Source organism: Oncorhynchus gorbuscha, linkage group LG16 (assembly GCF_021184085.1).
Source record: "Oncorhynchus gorbuscha isolate QuinsamMale2020 ecotype Even-year linkage group LG16, OgorEven_v1.0, whole genome shotgun sequence".
Lineage (NCBI taxonomy): Eukaryota > Metazoa > Chordata > Actinopteri > Salmoniformes > Salmonidae > Oncorhynchus > Oncorhynchus gorbuscha.
The window spans coordinates 6,701,453-6,717,617 of NC_060188.1; the positions used below are offsets into that span (position 1 = coordinate 6,701,453).

At 45.2% G+C, this 16,165-nt stretch overlaps 1 pseudogene across 1 annotated transcript; it reads left to right on the forward strand.

The window, feature by feature from the left end:
* Positions 1-3,739: 3,739 nt before the first annotated feature.
* LOC123998744 lies at positions 3,740-12,207 on the forward strand (annotated as a pseudogene). The gene is made up of 4 exons (XR_006832325.1): positions 3,740-3,950; positions 5,172-5,314; positions 11,302-11,416; positions 11,600-12,207. The product of XR_006832325.1 is annotated as a methionine-R-sulfoxide reductase B1-A-like (transcript).
* The last annotated feature ends 3,958 nt before the right edge of the window (positions 12,208-16,165 follow it).

Sequence of the window (16,165 nt, forward strand, 5' to 3'; positions counted from 1 at the left end):
ACACACACACACACACACACACACACACACACACACACACACACACACACACACACACACACACACACACACACACACACACACACACACACACACACACACACACACACACACACACACACACGAGTGTCTTTTAAAAACCTCTTGAACCTCTCCATTGGTCTCATCAAAACACAGCAAAATCTACCAGCCAGAAAGCTCATGTGGAGGTCAATTATAGTTTGATTTAATTTAGTTCACATTCCTCTGAATACTTTGCTTCTCTTCAGTGTCTCAGTCCTCTTTCATCTCAGTTGATACTGTATCTCAGGGTTTGTTACCTAGATACACAGAGATCTGATAAATAGACTCTTCAATCAGCACACTCAATCTTTCTTCATATGGATATAAATGTGTGGGATGATCAAACTCATTTCCTCGTCTTGCAGTCAAGCCCTCTTATTGGTTGGAAATTGACGCCATGTAATTTCAGATGTAATTGTATGTTGGTTGTTATTCATGGTTTGTTGTAGGTCGCTGTGAACAGAGTAAAACGGTGGATTTCAGGAGTGTTATTTTATCCTGTGTTTTGTAAATATGTATATTTAAGAGTTATCTATTGTAAAAATGCTGAACTCATTGATATCTTTCAATGCTATGGAATTGCTGTAATCTCTGCATTGGAGAGAGAAAAAGAGGTCTGTGTAGACCTCTAAAGTGGAGGCGTTCTCTTTCTGAATCTGAATTCTGTTGGTATAGTTTTGTTGGCCATGGTGCCCTTTAAAAGACATATAGAAAAATGCATGGTCTGAATATCCAGCTTTTTTTTAAACTGGGGAGAAAATGTACCTTTGAAATGTCTGTCTTCTCTACGGTGTGGAGCGTTTCCTTTGCTTGTTACAGACTACGACAGGACAAAACATCTGATCAATGTTGTGATTTGGCTTTTAGGGATGATTTAAGTCATGAATTTGCAATCATGTTGTTGTTGTGTTTTATAGCAAATCAATAAATTAAATATTGCTCAAACATCTGGTGTCATTCATATAAACGAAATGACAATACGTGGGGGAATTGTGATATCTGTAGTTCATCAGTTTCTTGTTTAGTTTATTAAACTGAAGTGACACATGGGTTAGGTATAGGAGGGCCAACTTGTGACTTGCAGTCACTGGATGCTTATTGTACGTTGGGGGTAGGGTCCTTGCTATAGCTTTTTTACAACCAACCTACATTGTGTCTGTAAATAGCATGTTGTGGAAGGGTCCAGACACTTTTTTATGTGATTTCACTTGTTTTTGAGAAACTTACCCCCAACCAATGATTCATTTCCTTACCCCCAACCAATGATTCATTTCCTTACCCCCAACCAATGATTCATTTCCTTACCCCCAACCAATGATTCATTTCCTTACCCCCAACCAATGATTCATTTCCTTACCCCCAACCAATGATTCATTTCCTTACCCCCAACCAATGATTCATTTCCTTACCCCCAACCAATGATTCATTTCCTCATCCTAGTTGTGCACTTTGGGGGCTCTGAAACAACATGAACAAAGGCAGGAAAAACACTTTTAGAAACAGAAAAGCTTTAAGTATAGTAATGCAAGTCGTCACGTGTTGTACACATTAAATTGTGTTATTTCTAACTTCCGCAACGTTATATTCCATTTTGTTGAGGCTCGAGTGATACCTCTCCGTCCATTCTACATGTAACTGCCAAAACAAAAGAAACACGAGTAAATGAGGAATACAAAAGCAGGTGCTACCACACAGGAAGTTCCAGACACTTGTAGAATCTATGCCAAGGCACAGTGAAGCTGTTCTGGCTCATTGTGGCCCAACACCCTATTAAGACACTTTATGTTGGTGTTTCTTTTATTTCGTCAGTTACCTGTAGCAGCAGGCTACACAGAGAACGGAACAGCTCCTCAAAAGGCTCTACAGCTGCACCATCGAAAGCATGCATCACTGCCTGGTATAGCAACTGCTCAGCCTCCGACCGCAAGGCAGTACAGAGGGTACTGCGAACGGCCCAGTACATCACTGGGGCCAAGCTTCCTGCCATCCAGGACCTCTATACCAGGCGGTATCAGAGGAAGGCCCTAAAAATTGTCAAAGACTCCACCTAGGCTAGTCATAGACTGTTCTCTCTGCTACCGCACGGCAAGCGGTACTGGAGCGCCAAGTCTAGGACCAAGAGGCTTCTTAACAGCATCTACCCCCAAGCCATAAGACTCCTGAACATCTAATCAAATGGCTTCACAGACTATTTGCATTGCCCCCCCCCGCCCCCCACACCCTATTTTACACCGCTGCTACTCTCTGTTGTTATCATCTATGGATAGTCCCTTTAATAACTCTACCTACATGTACATATTACCTCAACTAACCGGTGTCCCCACACATTGACTCTGTTCCGGTACCCCCCTGTATATGGTCTTGCTATTGTTATTTTACTGCTGCTCTTTAATTATTTGTTACTTATATTTATTATTCTTATCCATATATTTTTTAATTGCATTGTTGGTTAGAGGCTCGTAAGTAAACCATTCACTGTAAGGTCTACACCTGTTGTATTTGGCGCATGTGACTAATACGATTTGATTTGATTTGACGAAGTGTTGATGCACAAGTACAGTAAAATGCCTTTCTTGCCAGGTCTAATCCCAATAATGCAGTAATCAATAAGTATAATACAAAAATAACAATGTAGAACAAAAACACAATAAATAAAAAAATGAGAAAGTAAGTAAGAATACTATATACAGGGTCAATGTGCAGGGGTACTGGAGTGACAGAGGTAGATGAAGTATTGTTTTGAAACAGGCAGGAAGCAGGTCTCGAACCCTCAACCTTCTAGCCCGAAGTCCAGCGTGCTATTGACTGAGCAGCATGCTCAAGTGGGGGCATGGATATCCGCGCATATAAATCCAGGGTTGTTACACAACTCCCTCCGTTTAAAGAGCACGTCCTCGTTTTAGCTTGTGACTCAACGTGTTATAGGAACGCGCTCACTGGGCAAGCACACGCAAGTTCGTGGATGCAAGGACCGATCTCACTTCTGACACCAATGTAATGAAACATACAGGGAGCAGGTCTCGAACCCTCAATCTTCTAGCCCGAAGTCCAGCTCTTATAAAGACTTATATCCGCGCTTATAAAGCCAGGGTTGTTACAGTATGTATTTATTATTTATTGAACTAGACAAGTCAATTAAGAGCAATTGTTATGTACAATGACAGCCTACCCCAGCCAAACTAGACGACACTGGGCCACTTGTGTGCCGCCCTGTAGGTCTCCCAATCACGGCCGGTTGTGATACAGCCCAGGATCGAACCACGGTCTGCAGTGACACCTCTCGCACTGCAGTGCATTAAACTGCTGGGCCACTCAGGAGCCCACGTATAGGGATAACGCGACTAGGCATCAGGATTTATGGTAAACAGATGATTATATGATGATTGTAGGCCTATGTGAGTGGGCGTGTGTAGGGCCCTGTAAGTGTGCATAGAGACAGTGCAAAAATATCAAATGAATTAATCACTGGTTGCGTTAGGTTTCTCAGAAACATACAATTTACATCAAAATGAGAGATTTGGTTGTAAAAAAAAAGCCTAACTGCTCCCAAGGTTAGGTTTTACAGTAGGGACGTCCCAAGGATTCCTGAAAGTACTAACCGTTGGAGTTGAGGCTTTTATTTTGAAACCTCACTGTAAAGCAACCGGAAGTACACTTTAATTGGAGCATTGAACAATCGACGTCATTCAGCAGTACCAGCCCACTGCTGCAGTCCCACAGCAAGCACAAGTCTGAACTTTTCTCAACGCCGATAGATAACAAACCGGGTTGATTAAGGAAAGAGTGCAACTGCACTTTTATACTCTCATTAAGGTTAATTGCAAGTGGAGTAATGTCATTTTGTTCCTTCTTCGGTGGTGAGGTCTTTAAAGACCACTTTAAAACTGGTAAGAGGCTCCTCAGCTAGCTAAGATAGCATTAAAGTTAGTCAGTTACAGTAGCTAAGCTAACTTGTAAACATGAGATTAGTCAGTAAAAGTAACTTCTACATCTGCTTTGCTTGCTGTTTGGGGTTTTAGGCTGGGTTTCTGTATAAGCACTTTGTGACATTGATGTAAAAAGGGTTTTATAAATACATTTGATTTGGGACGTTGTGGCACATAACTATAACGTCTGGTATCTTTTACAGTAACGTTAGCCCAACTGTGTTGGACTATGACCTAACTTATGCTATGCCTAACTTATGCCTAACTTATGCTATGACCTAACTTATGCTATGACCTAACTTATGCTATGACCTAACTTAAGCTCAATCAGTAGCTAACTAAAAGTAGCATGCTCTTGTAATCACTGATTACACAAGGGCCACGTTAAATTGCCAAACGTTTTCGAACGCTGCAGATAGAAATACAATGAATAGAGCCGTCGTGAGTCCTTATTCTACATGTCAGAGAGCCATGTTTGCTCTGCATGGCTAACATGTTTCTGTCTGAACGTTCCAAAACGTTCCATTACTTCCGATCGCCCTCTGGCTCTTACCAAACCGTGATGGAAGATTGAACCACCAGCCAGTTAAACTGTAGCAACTTACTCCACTGGGCCAAGAAAACAAATGTAAACCAAACATTAGTAGTTGCAGTAACTATAAAGTATAATTGAAAATACTAATTGTATTATTTATAAGTACATTTAGATCTTAATGTGGCCACTTATGTTATAATTTCTCCTAAATGTAGGTTTTGACATGTCCTCCTGTAACATCACTCAAAGAGAATGTGTTGAACATGGGTCCCTCCCCAGGGTTAATAGATAACAAACCGGTTTGTTTAAGGAAATAATGTGAGTCAACTGCACTTTTATCCTCTCATTGAGGATTGTTCCTGGTGGATTACTGACGTTTTCACTGGTCAAATCATCCTGTAACTTCACTCAAAGAGAATGTGTTGAACATGGGTCCCTCCCCAGGGTTAATAGATAACAAACCGGTTTGTTTAAGGAAATAATGTGAGTCAACTGCACTTTTATCCTCTCATTGAGGATTGTTCCTGGTGGATTACTGACGTTTTCACTGGTCAAATCATCCTGTAACTTCACTCAAAGAGAATGTGTTGAACATGCATCCTAGATCTACTTTTGGCTAATCTCACTGTAATCTTCTATCTCCCCAGGGTTGTATGTGTGTGCCCAGTGTGGACACCAGCTGTTCTCCAGCAGATCTAAGTATGAGCATTCCTCCCCCTGGCCTGCCTTCACTGAGACCGTCCTCCAGGACAGTGTGTCCAAGCACGAGGAGAGACCTGGGGCATTCAAGGTGAGATCCTCTCACTTTGGGTGTGGAGTTGCATTGGACCAGAGTTGTGAAGTTTATCTTCGGTACAGATCTAAGATCAGCAAAGCTTCCCCTTCCCCAATCTTATCCATTAGTGGGGGAAATTCAAAACTAACCCAAGATCATTGTCTATGGCAGTGGTCACCAACCGATTGACAGGTCACCAACCGATTGACTGGTCATCTTCAACCGATCACCAAACATTGACTGGGCTCCTTTATTTAATTGTCAGGGAATACAGCAGAGCTGCGGTTTTTATGATTGACTTCATGTTGAAGACTCTCGCTGCAGCTTCTAGCGCCATTAGCAGCTCATGTCTATTTTAATATCGATGAATATTTCACTTTCTCTGGTCATAAGAAACATTTCATGAGGCAGAAATTAGTACCCTCCAGTGTCCGATAAAGGCTGACAGACGGATGCTCTGGCTCCTTTCCTCTTATTTAATTGTCAGGGAATACAGCAGAGCTGCTGTTTTTATGATTGACTTCATGTTGAAGTTTTTATTCAACACTTTTACTTACAAAACATGACAGACAGAAATACTCTTCTCCTTCATTCCACCCTCTGGTCAGTGTCACTGGAGGAAGGTGCAGCTGCAATGAGTTAGTAGTCACTGGAGGAAGGTGTGACAGACGGATGCTCTGGCTCTCTCCTTTCCTCCCTGAGACGCCTCTTAGTGTTGGAGGAATTAGCAGCTCATGTCTATTTTAATATCGATGAATATTTCACTTTCTCTGGTCATAAGAACAGGGCGTGAGTTTGTGCATGAGGCAGAAATTATGTGTACCCTCTGGTCAGTGTCACTGGAGGAAGGTAGAGAGCAGGGACCGTGACAGACGGATGCTCTGCTGCTCTCTCCTTTCCTCCGCTGAGACTGTGTACCCTCTGGTCAGTTTCTGCTGCTCTCCTTTCCTCCGCTGAGACTGTGTACCCTCTGGTCAGTGTCACTGGAGGAAGGTAGAGAGCAGGGACCGTGACAGACGGATGCTCTGCTGCTCTCTCCTTTCCTCCGCTGAGACTGTGTACCCTCTGGTCAGTGTCACTGGAGGAAGGTAGAGAGCAGGGACCGTGACAGGATGCTCTGCTGCTCTCTCCTTTCCTCCGCTGAGACTGTGTACCCTCTGGTCAGTGTCACTGGAGGAAGGTAGAGAGCAGGGACCTCAGATGCTCTGCTGCTCTCCTTTCCTCCGCTGAGACTGTGTACCCTCTGGTCAGTGTCACTGGAGGAAGGTAGAGAGCAGGGACCGTGACAGACAGATGCTCTGCTGCTCTCCTTTCCTCCGCTGAGACTGTGTACCCTCTGGTCAGTGTCACTGGAGGAAGGTGACAGACAGAGCTCTCTCCTTTCCTCCAGGGACACTGGAGGAAGGTGACAGGGACCGTGACAGACAGATGCTCTGCTGCTCTCCTTTCCTCTGAGACTTTCCTCCGCTGAGACTGTGTACCCTCTGGTCAGTGTCACTGGAGGAAGGTAGAGAGCAGGGACCGTGACAGACAGATGCTCTGCTGCTCTCTCCTTTCCTCCGCTGAGACTGTGTACCCTCTGGTCAGTGTCACTGGAGGAAGGTAGAGAGCAGGGACCGTGACAGACAGATGCTCTGCTGCTCTCTCCTTTCCTCCGCTGAGACTGTGTACCCTCTGGTCAGTGTCACTGGAGGAAGGTGACGTGACAGACAGAGACAGTGTCACTGGAGGATGCTCTGCTGCTGCTCTCTCCTTTCCTCCGCTGAGACTGTGTACCCTCTGGTCAGTGTCACTGGAGGAAGGTAGAGAGCAGGGACCGTGACAGACATGGATGCTCTGCTGCTCTCTCCTTTCCTCCGCTGAGACTGTGTACCCTCTGGTCAGTGTCACAGGTAGAGAGCAGGGACCGTGACAGACAGATGCTCTGCTGCTCTCTCCTTTCCTCCGCTGAGACTGTGTACCCTCTGGTCAGTGTCACTGGAGGAAGGTAGAGAGCAGGGACCGTGACAGACGGATGCTCTGCTGCTCTCTCCTTTCCTCCGCTGAGACTGTGTACCCTCTGGTCAGTGTCACTGGAGGAAGGAAGGGGTGACAGAGATGCTCTGCTGCTCTCTCCTTTCCTCCGCTGAGACTGTGTACCCTCTGGTCAGTGTCACTGGAGGAAGGTGACAGGGACCGTGACAGGATGCTCTGCTGCTCTCTCCTTTCCTCCGCTGAGACTGTGTACCCTCTGGTCAGTGTCACTGGAGGAAGGTAGAGAGCAGGGACCGTGACAGACGGATGCTCTGCTGCTCTCTCCTTTCCTCCGCTGAGACTGTGTGTACCCTCTGGTCAGTGTCACTGGAGGAAGGTAGAGAGCAGGGACCGTGACAGACAGATGCTCTGCTGCTCTCTCCTTTCCTCCGCTGAGACTGTGTACCCTCTGGTCAGTGTCACTGGAGGAAGGTAGAGAGCAGGGACCGTGACAGATGGATGCTCTGCTGCTCTCTCCTTTCCTCCGCTGAGACTGTGTACCCTCTGGTCAGTGTCACTGGAGGAAGGTGCAGGGACCGTGACAGACGGATGCTCTGCTGCTCTCTCCTTTCCTCCGCTGAGACTGTGTACCCTCTGGTCAGTGTCACTGGAGGAAGGTAGAGAGCAGGGACCGTGACAGACAGATGCTCTGCTGCTGAGACTCTCCTTTCCTCCGCTGAGACTGTGTACCCTCTGGTCAGTGTCACTGGAGGAAGGTAGAGAGCAGGGACCGTGACAGATGGAGTACCCTCTGGTCAGTGTCACATGCTCTGCTGCTCTCTCCTTTCCTCCGCTGGACTGTGACCCTCTGGTCAGTGTCACTGGAGGATGCTCAGATGCTCTGCTCTCTCCTTTCCTCCGCTGAGACTGTGTACCCTCTGGTCAGTGTCACTGGAGGAAGGTAGAGAGCAGGGACCGTGACAGACAGATGCTCTGCTGCTCTCTCCTTTCCTCCGTACCCTCTGTCAGTGACTGGAGGAAGGTAGAGAGCAGGGACCGTGACAGACAGATGCTCTGCTGCTCTCTCCTTTCCTCCGCTGAGACACCCTCTGGTGTCACTGGAGGAAGGTAGAGAGCTGGGACCGTGACAGATGGATGCTCTGCTGCTCTCTCCTTTCCTCCGCTGAGACTGTGTACCCTCTGGTCAGTGTCACTGGAGGAAGGTAGAGAGCAGGGACCGTGACAGACGGATGCTCTGCTGCTCTCTCCTTTCCTCCGCTGAGACTGTGTACCCTCTGGTCAGTGTCACTGGAGGAAGGTAGGAAGGGGTGACAGACAGATGCTCTGCTGCTCTCTCCTTTCCTCCGCTGAGACTGTGTACCCTCTGGTCAGTGTCACTGGAGGAAGGTAGAGAGCAGGGACCGTGACAGACGGATGCTCTGCTGCTCTCTCCTTTCCTCCGCTGAGACTGTGTACCCTCTGGTCAGTGTCACTGGAGGAAGGAGGAAGGGACCGTGACAGAGATGCTCTGCTGCTCTCTCCTTTCCTCCGCTGAGACTGTGGACGGATGCTCTGCTGCTCTCTCCTTTCCTCCGCTGAGACTGTGACCCTCTGGTCAGTGTCACTGGAGGAAGGTAGAGAGCAGGGACCGTGACAGACGGATGCTCTGCTGCTCTCTCCTTTCCTCCGCTGAGACTGTGTACCCTCTGGTCAGTGTCACTGGAGGAAGGTAGAGAGCAGGGACCGTGACAGACGGATGCTCTGCTGCTCTCTCCTTTCCTCCGCTGAGACTGTGTACCCTCTGGTCAGTGTCACTGGAGGAAGGTAGAGCAGGGAGCAGGGACAGTGTCACTGGAGGAAGGTAGAGAGCAGGGACCTGTGACAGACAGATGCTCTGCTGCTCTCTCCTTTCCTCCGCTGAGACTGTGTACCCTCTGGTCAGTGTCACTGGAGGAAGGTAGAGAGCAGGGACCGTGACAGACGGATGCTCTGCTGCTCTCTCCTTTCCTCCGCTGAGACTGTGTACCCTCTGGTCAGTGTCACCAGGGCTGAGACTGTGTACCCTCTGGTCAGTGTCACTGGAGGAAGGTAGGAAGGGACCGTGACCCTCTGGTCAGTGTCACTGGAGGAAGGTAGAGAGCAGGGACCGTGACAGACGGATGCTCTGCTGCTCTCTCCTTTCCTCCGCTGAGACTGTGTACCCTCTGGTCAGTGTCACTGGAGGAAGGTAGAGGGAGCAGGGACCGTGACAGACAGATGCTCTGCTGCTCTCTCCTTTCCTCCGCTGAGACTGTGTACCCTCTGGTCAGTGTCACTGGAGGAAGGTAGAGAGCAGGGACCGTGACAGACAGATGCTCTGCTGCTCTCTCCTTTCCTCCGCTGAGACTGTGTACCCTCTGGTCAGTGTCACTGGAGGAAGGTAGAGAGCAGGGACCGTGACAGACAGATGCTCTGCTGCTCTCTCCTTTCCTCCGCTGAGACTGTGTACCCTCTGGTCAGTGTCACTGGAGGAAGGTAGAGAGCAGGGACCGTGACAGATGGATGCTCTGTACCCTCTGGTCAGTGTCACTGGAGGAAGGTAGAGAGCAGGGACCTGCTCTCTCCTTTCCTCCGCTGAGACTGTGTACCCTCTGGTCAGTGTCACTGGAGGAAGGACCCTCTGGTCAGTGACTGGAGGATGCTCAGACAGATGCTCTGCTGCTCTCTCCTTTCCTCCGCTGAGACTGTGTACCCTCTGGTCAGTGTCACTGGAGGAAGGTAGAGAGCAGGGACCGTGACAGACGGATGCTCTGCTGCTCCGCTGAGACTACCCTTTCCTCCGCTGAGACTCTCTCCTTTCCTGTGAGACCCTCTGGTCAGTGTCACTGGAGGAAGGTAGAGAGCAGGGACCGTGACAGACGGATGCTCTGCTGCTCTCTCCTTTCCTCCGCTGAGACTGTGTACCCTCTGGTCAGTGTCACTGGAGGAAGGAGGGGTAGATGCTCTGCTGCTCTCTCCTTTCCTCCGCTGAGACTGTGTACCCTCTGGAGTGTCACTGGAGGAAGGTGACAGACGGATGCTCTGCTGCTCTCTCCTTTCCTCCGCTGAGACTGTGTACCCTCTGGTCAGTGTCACTGGAGGAAGGACGGATGCTCTGCTGCTCTCTCCTTTCCTCCGCTGAGACAGGGAGTGTCACGTGACAGACAGGGATGCTCTGCTGCTCTCTCCTTTCCTCCGCTGAGACTGACCATCAGATGCAGGTACCATTAATTAGTCCAGTAAGATAAAACATCTGATTATTTCAATTAATGCTCAACTATGCCTCGCAACTGATCTACTTTGTTATCAAAGCTTGAGTTTTGAAGTATAATATGGTTTGAGAAGAACAATATTGGCAGGCCAAGCATATAGCCAAATATGCTGTGATAATGTATTAGGTTTACTGCACAGAAACGTATAAAGTTAAGTCATATTTTTTAAATAATCTGAGCTGTAAATTTCGGCTTGCTTTTTGACTGCGAAAGTGATCGTGACAGAAAATATGGGTGACAACTTATCCCTACTCCATAGGGGTGTCCCTCTGTTTGCATTCAATTTCTGCATTTGTAAGCAGTGTTTCATTTGGAACTTGGGAGGGTCCTAATAATCATGTTTGATATGTTGATTGTATATTGAACAAAAATCAAAACGCAACTTTGTAAAGTGTTGGTCCCATGTTTCATGAGCTGAAATAAAATATCCCCGACATTTTTCCATAGGCACAAAAAGCTTATTTTTGCAATTGGCATGCTGACTGCAGGACTGTTCACCAGAGCTGTTGCCAGAGAATTGAATGTTAATTTCTCTACCATAAGCCACCTCAACGTAATTTTATAATATGTTGTACGCCCAACCAGCCTCACAACCGCAGACCATGTGTATGGTGGTGTTTGGGGGAGCGGTTTGCCGATGTCAACGTTGTGAACAGAGTTTTTATGAAGGAAAACACCTTTTTCTTGATAAAAATTTGGCACATAGAATTGACTTTACTATTGTACGGAAAGATGGCATGTGATAGTTGTGTGTTTCAGGTCCGATGTGGGAAGTGTGGAAACGGACTGGGTCATGAGTTTGTGGGAGACGGGCCAAAGAAAGGGCTCTCACGTTTCTGAATATTCAGCAGCTCACTGAAGTTCGTCCCTAAAGGTACGGGTTCACTTAAATGATGTTGTCACGGAATGTCAAGCCAATTTGATTAGATTATAGTCAAAACATGTCAATGTCTCTGGTTGATACCTAACCAATCTGACTGAGCACACGTTAACCACTGGATAGTTAATGTTACACTTAAAAACTTTAATTAAAATGTTGTCCTTTCTCTCTCCACAGATAAGGTAGATGGACAGTAAGGTGAGCAGCAGGGGTATGGAGTCACAGTGATGGTAGAGCAGTAGGATTGTCTGGAGTCTCTGTGCTGCTGAAGGTGTGCAGGACAGTGGATGAAGTGTCCTGGAATAAAGCCCACTTTGGGACCTCCAGGACACTGATGGTCAATGTCTTCGCTGGACAAGGACAGAGAAACTCCTCCCAAATAGTCAGCTACATTATGCAATAATACACCATCATAATATAACAATGATACACAATCATAACACAGACAAGTACAAGGAGTTACACCATAACACAAAGATAGTCTGTCACTTAATCATTGTTTTATTTTTTATCTTAACATTGTCAGTCAAATGGGGGATCACTATGTAGCCTTCATAGTGGTGAATGTAACTTCAGGATGTCCTCATTTATAGTAGTGAAAGCAAACAAAAGTGGCTCAATCTACCAATGTATGTTAATCAGTTCTATCAATGATGTTATGAGCCTCTTAAAGATAGACAGTGATGTAAATAAAATCTCAATGGTCTTAACGGTCACAATGTATAGTATGCAAACAAAAAGAGAAATTAAACTGAGAAATAAAGATGTACTTTTATAGAAGATTACATTATTTGTTGGTTTATATTTTATATTAAATTATGAAAATAGTTTTTCTACCATCTTTATGACAAACACATCAATCATGCCAGTATTTTTCTGTACTCACCTCGAGATTAGCAGACCTGAAAATACTAAATTGTTAGTATATACTCTATCATTATACAACTAATCTTGTTCCACATCTTTCACAGTGAGTTTTGAGAAAAAAAATAATGCATTATACTCCCACCTTGTGGCAGACATGAGACCACGCATCAGGACGGGCTTGTCAGTTGGTCTGGCAATGAATGTGGGCTAGACTCACAAAACCCTTCAAAAATGCTAACCTGATATTTGTGCCTCTAACTTTATCACTCATCATTATTTGCAATTCATTAAGGACTATCTGTAATCATGGTAGCATCCACTTTAATGTAGAATTGTTTAGAAATATATTATATTCTTATTTACAATAAATGTGACTTAAAAATGACCATTTACCATTCATTTCTATTGGGCACAAAATAATCTGAAACACAACCAAAACAAACACAATGCATCCAACAAGTTAGTAGAGTCACAAGCTTGATGAAATCATTGCTAACCTGAATGAGGGAGACTCATATCTCCCTCATTAACTTTAAGCATCAGCTGTCAGAGCAGCTTACAGATCGTTGCACCTGCACATAGCCCACCTGTCAATACCCCATCCAACTACCTCATCCCCATATTGTTGTTATTTATTTTTTTGCTACTTTGCAACTCAGTATCTCTACTTGCACATTCATCTTCTGCACATCTATCACTCCAGTGTTTTATTTGCTAAATTATAATTACTTCACCACTACGGCCTATTTATTGCCTTACCTCCCTAATCTTACCTCATTTGCACACATTGTATATAGATTTTTCTATTGTGTTATTGACTGTAAATTTGTTTATTCCATGTGTAACTCTGTGTTGTTGTTTGTGTCTCACTGCTTTGCTTTATCTTGGCCAGGTCGCAGTTGTAAATGAGAACTTGTTCTCAACTGGCCTACCTGGTTAAATAAAGGTCAAATAAAATAATAAATTGTGTGCTAGGAATATGGGACCAATTACTAAACTTCTGACTACTTTAATACACATATAAGTGAATTTGTCCCAATACTTCTGGTCTCCTAAAATGGGGGGACTATGTACAGAAACTGCTATAATTTCTAAACGGTTCACCGAATATGGATTGAAATACCCTCAAAGCCATTGAATCACTTCAAGTCCAAAGTGCTGGAGTACAGAGCCAAAACAACAACACGTGTCACTGTCCCAATACATGTAGAGCTCACTGTCCCAATACATGTAGAGCTCACTGTCCCAATACATGTAGAGCTCACTGTCCCAATACATGTAGAGCTCACTGTCCCAATACATGTAGAGCTCCCTGTCCCAATACATGTAGAGCTCACTGTCCCAATACATGTAGAGCTCACTGTCCCAATACATGTCCCAATACAGAGCTCACTGTCCCAATACATGTAGAGCTCACTGTCCCAATACATGTAGAGCTCACTGTCCCCATAGAGCTCACTGTACATGAGAGCTCACTGTCCCAATACATGTAGAGCTCCCTGTCCCAATACATGTAGAGCTCACTGTCCCAATACATGTAGAGCTCACTGTCCCAATACACGTAGAGCTCACTGTCCCAATACATGTAGAGCTCACTGTCCCAATACATGTAGAGCTCACTGTCCCAATACATGTAGAGCTCCCTGTCCCAATACATGTAGAGCTCCCTGTCCCAATACATGTAGAGCTCACTGTCCCAATACATGTAGAGCTCACTGTATGTTCAGAATGGGGATATGAGCTCTTCTCCAGCATGTCCAAGATTGAGCATTCCTCAACATGGCCTGCCTTCTCTCAGACCATCCACCAGGACAGTGTGTCCAAATCCCCTGAGAATTGGGGACCAGTGAAGGTGTGTTGTGTGTGCAGTCAGAGACGGACTGATTCACCCGTATGACCTATAGGAGGCCTAACGTGTGTAGGGGTTGTTTGTGACTTCGTGTGATTGTTGTCAATGGAGGCTTTAGTTTTCCACCACCTCATTTTACAACAGAAGGTATTTAACATGTTTTATGTGTCCCCTTTTAACAAGGATACAGAATGTTAAAACAGAGGGAATCCTTCCTGGATGTGGTTTGTTTCAGGTCTGTTGTGTGGAAATGGACTGGGTCATGAGTTCTGATACGACGGAGCAAGAGAGGGACTCTGCTACTCCTGAATATTCAGCAGCTCACTCAAATTCATCCCTCAAGGTGGGAGTTCAGTGTGTTTGACCTCTGTGAGCGGAAAGAGTTATCCTGAGTAGAATATAACTCATTTGAAAAACAACACAAAGACACTAATGGAGGGTTAAGGAGGGTCTTTTTGTATTCTCTGATATAGAGTAGTATAGAATATACTCTGACCCAGCTCCCCTCTCCAATGTTAAGGTGGATATATATTATATATATATATATATATAGTAAGGTGAGCAGCAGGTGAGCAGCAGGGGTAGGGAGTCACAGTAATGGTAGAGCAGTAGGATTGTCTGGAGTCTGTGCTGCTGAAGGTGTGCAGGACAGTGCATGAAGTGTCCTGGGATTAATAGCCTAAAAAGTAGTTAGATTGGCTTTTATAACACATAAGCCAATAGCCATCTATTAGACATTAAATACAGTGCTACTGCTTTTTATTAAATACAGGTCACCACGTATGACAAGAAACACTAAATTAATGAATAATAATTGCCAAATAATCCTCTGTTAAAGTTAAATTTGGGAACTGTGTGTATTTCAATTGTTTTATCAATGTTTATTCACTTCTGAATCTCAGTCTCTTCAGCCAGCGAGTAGGTCTTAGTTTATGATCTCTGGTAAAGAGAGACTTTGGTGTTGAATTACATTACATAGCCACTTCCACTGGAGACTGGAAAGTCCCACCTATTTCATTCGCTGAAAGGCCCGTCACTTCTTGGCAGACAGATACTCAGACGAAGCACAATGCTGGAAAACGATCTACATCCACTTAAACTAGTCCTGGCATCGTTCTATGACAAACACAGAAGGTTTCATATTGAATTCAATAGGAGAAAACAGAGACAGAGAGAAAAACAGCCAGTTCCTTGATGTATCCATTGGCTGTATTATACAGCCCAAACATCAAGGGACTGACAATCTCTCTATCTCTTTCTCTCTCTCTGTTTTCTTCTATTCAGTTATTGGTAGCCTAATATGTAATCCCTTAGCTAAGTGGGCAGGGGGGAACACATGACAGGGAATCATTTGAAATATGTAGTTAGGCTGTTATAAGGTATTATATAAGCCAATTGTCATCTATAAGGCATTTATTCAGTGATTTTCTTCTTTGTCAAATATAAATGTTTATTCATTTACAAGTAGGATCTGATGGGTAACACTTTATTTTAAGGGTCCATAATAAACCATCAGGTGAATGGCCAAGACAAAATATTGAAGTGGCTTTGAACGGGATATGGTAGTAGGTGCCTAGGGGGTGGGTTTTTCACGCTCAACAGTTTCCGGCATGTATCAAGAATGGTCCACCACCCATAGGACATCCAGCCAACTTGACACAACTGTGGGAAGCATTGGAGTTAACATGAATGCTTTCAACACCTTGCAGAGAGCATGCCCCGATTAAATTGACGCTGTTCTGAGGGCAAAGAGGGGGGGCAGCTTTTCTGTGATGTTTTCTGTGTTATAGGTGGCAGAGATGTGTCAATCGGTATATTGGACTTTTCTGTGATGTTTTCTGTGATACAGGTGGTAGAGATGTGTCAATCAGTATTATTGGACTTTTCTGTGATGTTTTCTGTGTTACAGGTGGTATATATATATCACTATCCACACGCACGCCACGCACGCCTCCAACTCAATCATCAAGTTTGCGGACGACACAACAGTGGTAGGCTTGATTACCAACAACGACGAGACGGCCTAC